The sequence below is a fragment of the Octodon degus genome, unplaced genomic scaffold (assembly GCF_000260255.1).
Source record: "Octodon degus isolate 3935 unplaced genomic scaffold, OctDeg1.0 scaffold00168, whole genome shotgun sequence".
In the NCBI taxonomy this organism is placed as follows: Eukaryota; Metazoa; Chordata; class Mammalia; order Rodentia; family Octodontidae; genus Octodon; species Octodon degus.
The window spans coordinates 391,371-396,036 of NW_004524744.1; the positions used below are offsets into that span (position 1 = coordinate 391,371).

At 37.1% G+C, this 4,666-nt stretch overlaps 1 pseudogene; it reads right to left on the bottom strand.

Annotated features, from left to right (window-relative positions):
- Nucleotides 1–1,975: 1,975 nt before the first annotated feature.
- LOC101578201 lies at nt 1,976–3,033 on the bottom strand (annotated as a pseudogene).
- Between the last annotated feature and the right edge of the window lie 1,633 nt (nt 3,034–4,666).

Genomic DNA, 4,666 nt, shown 5'->3' on the forward strand with positions numbered 1-4,666 from the left:
CCACTAAGAAGAATATATGCAGTGTATTATTTGTTGAAACTGTACTTCCGATTTGATTTGAAACTGTCTCATTGCTATCTGTTTATCAAAACTTTGAAAAAAAAATTTAACACTGAAAAGCCTAGCAGAATAATGTTGAAGGCAAGCTATAAACAACTTTACATGTTGAATACAATTTAAAGGAAAGGAAGAAGAAATTGCCAGTTGAACCTACATCTAAATATATGTTAGGAAGACTTTTTGATAAATTTTAACAAAGTGAATGATTCTTTTGCTTCTGGTAGCTTCTCAGGTTTTATTTTTAAATTTGTGACATCCTGACTAAAGGAACTGAACTCTGAGACTAGAATATTTATAGAAAAAAACTGGGGAGCTGGGGAGATGGCTTAGTAGAATAAGTCCTGGCAAGTGCAAAGACCTAAGTTCAATCCCCACTTCTGCCAAAAAAAAAATAAAAATGAGGTACTGTCTCAGTCTTTCTAAAGACTTCTGTAGTCTTCCTTCACACTAACAAAGACTATCAGAAATAAGATATGGGATTTCATTTGGTTTAAGACAAATACAACATCTCAATGGCAAAAATTAAAATTCAAGATGATCTCACTTAGAAAACTTTAAAATATTTAAATGCTGCCCTAGTTTCTAAATTTGTGAAATGGCATAATATGAATTTGAGGTGTAGGATCCATTGAAACTATACTGTTATTTTCACTTTTAATATAATCTTACTATGTTCTGGGGTAGTTTTTTAGATAGTATCAAGAGGCCACTAAAAGTAATGTAAAAAGAGTGGCAATGGAAAGATAAGAAATTGCATAATGTAACAACACATATGATCTTTAATGCTTCCTCGATAACTAATGCTATAAAATTATTACTTTTGCTCAGTGACATTGGGCTGCTAGAAGTGACTAGGAAATGAGTGAACCATCCCAATGGTCCCAGTTAATATTCCGAACTGACCCATGCTTTGATGGTTCATTCATGAAGGACTGCTTACCCAGACTGCTTGGTTAAGAACTACTGCACTGGGCATACTGCCTATTTTGCTGTGGAGTTTCAAGAACACTTAGGAAAGACTATGTACCTCTCAATGTTACCAGAACAAAGAACTCACAAGACCACAAAGTAACCCCCACAAAAAATATCTGTAAATGATTTCATTATAAGCATTATATTAATCACTTTGAGATAGAGTATGGGCTTATAAAAATAAAACCTCAGTACTTTTGCATATTTAAGTGTTTTACTCTATTGACTAAAAATATTTTCAAATACCTCTTCAAATTACCCCTTCTACTAGTCTTGTACATAAAACCAAGACAGCAGGATAGTTAAGATCTTTAGAAGTATTTTGATAGAAGGGACATACTGAGTTCATTTACTAAAAAAAAAAAAAAAAAAAAAAGATTTTATTCTGAGGTCTTTCAGAGACTTTGTTATGTTTTCACTGAGAATTACTCTCAAAGCAAATATCCTCTAAGACACCAGAGCAGCTACTTTATTACAATAATATACTTTAGCATATTAAAACTTATGAAGCCTAAGATAAGCAAGCAACAAGTTAATAAAAATCATAACTAAGAATTCCAACATTTCCACATAATGTTTAAGTGGAATGATCTCTAACCTGTAAGTTACACTCATGTGACCAAACAAATCATGTATGTCCTAAATTAGTTTCTAAATTTGTGATTATGTCACATCAGTAAATAAAGCTGCCCTCCAGGACTGCTTCTTCAAAGCTTAAACAATTAACTGACCATCATTTTGGGGGTGGAGGATGAATATGGATTAATAGGTCCTACATGCAGTAAAATTTCTAATTAAAATATTTTAAACAGACAGATGTTTATGTGATACTGAAAACTCCTATTTATGTGATACTGAAAACTACATCACAAAAATTCCCTATGTTAAGGATTTACACAATCCAGGAAAAGAAATCTAGAACATTTTTTGCCTGACCACTGTCTTAATCTTGAATAAAAGTATACTTTGCAATGAAATGCTTGTGCTCTTTAACACACTGCTCACCTATTTCATAAAAATTCTACCTCAGTGCCAACTGTATAGAATTTTCTAGGGAAGTCTTTCTCAATCAGTATTTCCATCACCATTCCAAAAGTTTCACACTCTTGCTGGTAAGCCTGTTTGTTTTTTAATGCTATTGCTTCCAAGTGACTGCTGAACTGACAACTGTCTTCAAATAATTCTCCACTGTCTGCTGCATTCATCTCTGGCTCCTCTGGCTGTTCGATGAATAATGGTGTTGTAGGTCCTGCCTGGAACTCAGAAATCCCAGGGACATTGCTCTCCTGGGATTTCTCAAGTTTTTCCACAGCCCACTTGCTTGCAGCATCAGCAAGTTCCTTTTCAGTTGGCCTTCTGGGTTTATCTAATGCCTTTGATAAAAGACCTGCTGGAGAACTTGAGGGTGAAGTGTCTCTTAATGTTTTCAGGGATTGGACAGGTCTCTCTTCCTCTGTTTTTCCTTCCTTCTGCCATTTGTAGGGGGCAGTGGTACATGTGGGTTTTCTATGCTAAGACTGGTGGAAAGAGTATGTTTTGCTTTATTCTGGAGAGTGTCTTCTACTGTGGACACTGGAGTTAGATCTGCTTTGTGGAGGCCTTTCCACCTATGGGTGATTCCAGGAAAAAAGAAGATTCCTTATGTAAGGAGACAAATCTCTCCTACAATGGAAGAGTAGAAACTTTTTCTTCTAAAGCTATTTGTCATGTCCTTGTAGTCACTCTGGTGGCTGGCAGAATGATCATCTCATGACCACTATAGCCAGGCTCATCTTCTCTGTGAGGTGGAGCAATTCTTTGATAATGAGAAAAACCACGGCCCTTGTGATATTCTCAGTAACCAACATGATGCGATATCTACCAGACCTTCATTCACAAGGTCTGGCTTAGCAGCAGTGGTTTCTTTTCCAGGCACTACTTAGGAGCCATCAGTGGGCTGATGCATTCTCTGGGAAGTCTTTCATAGCTATATCTTGCCTAAGCCCATGAGTCATTTCTTCCATGTGAGCCATCTTTGCTGGATCACTGTGCAGGGAGCCCCTCTCCAGTTTCGCCCTTCACTTCAGCACTGACGCTCTGTGCTTTAATGTTATGACCTCCATAAAGGCTGCAACCACCTTGGTACACTAAACAGGAAACTGAGTGTTTTGGCTTTGAAGTTGAGAGTACCTCAACAACTGGTTTGTGATCTTAAGCAATGCATTTTAGTCCAGGCCTCTGTCTTTTCTCTCATTGCTGGGACAAAATACCTGACATCCAGAATTAAAGAAGGAAAAATTTAATTACTCATAGTTCATGAAGGTTTCAGTCCATATCCAGCTGACTCCAAGGAAGAGTGGCACATGGCAGAGGGCAACAGTTCATGGCAGCAGAAGACAGCAAAAGCAACCAAAGCAAAAAGTGAGGAACAGCTAAAAGCAAGGCTTTTTCCTTTCTTTATAGTATATGCAAACTACCCACCCAAAGGTGTGTGTAGCACTCACATCCATAGTCCCAATATTGGATCATGAGTTAACCATAAACTCCAGAAACCTTGACTGCATAAGGTTTCTGGGAGGACATCTATACACAAACCATAACAGCCTCAATTCCTTCATCTTTAGAAAATCAATCAATAGTGCTAAATAGCTTGAGTCTTATGGTGAATCCTGAAAATCATAAAAGTAGAGATACTGGTAAGCACTTTAATTTGGCCAATTAAATGGATGGGGCAACTAGATTTTGTTATTATTCCTACTCTATACCATCAAATTGAAGAAATTGAGAATTGAGAAGGTTAAATAACTTGTGAAAATGTACAAACCTGAGAAGTCCAGGCCTGGTTTTAACCGGACCCATACCATTAATGATCATTCCACACTAATGCTCTGAATAGGGTGCTCACCTTGCAAACCAAGACATTTTGAAAGTAAAAGGGAGCACTGTTAAGAATTACTGCAGAGACACAGGCATAAGCCAGGACACATGTTCACCACAGTTTTGACTCATTAGCAGACTTTTAAGGGGTGTCACACAGGACAGTAGTTAGCTAATACTAGTTTGCAAGCAAATACATTTAGATTCCCAATCTAATGTTTCATATTCTATTAACAATAGCTGGCAGGAATAGATAGTTCCAACAGTGTCTTCTAATGTTATCTTCAAATGCAGCTACCATTCTCAGAGACACAACAGCTGCTCCATAGTCCACCCAGGCCTTATCCCATAGAGACTTATTTGCCCACTAGAGCACAGTGTTTCTACTTCTTCCCTTACTGAGGCAGTTTTTAAAATCCTGTCTCAATAAGCAGGATTTACTTCTAGAAGCCTTAGGTATGGTGTAAGAATGGGATGTTGTTGCCCTCTGGTGTTACCAAGGAGGCAGTGAGCCACTTCAGAGCACTGGTCAGGGCAAGGATGGAGAAGATAAGGAAAAGCAACACACTAGCTCTTACAGAGCAAATGCATTTAATACATCTTATTTAATCCTTATAACAACATTGTAAATTCTATTTTTATAGTCATCACTTTTATAGATAAGGAAAATACTCAGATTGAGTCCAAATTTTAATCCATTTTTTTACTGTGTGACTTTGAATTAACTACTAAGTCTCGCTATGTAGCATTTAAAGCCCTGGGTCTGTCTTTATATCAT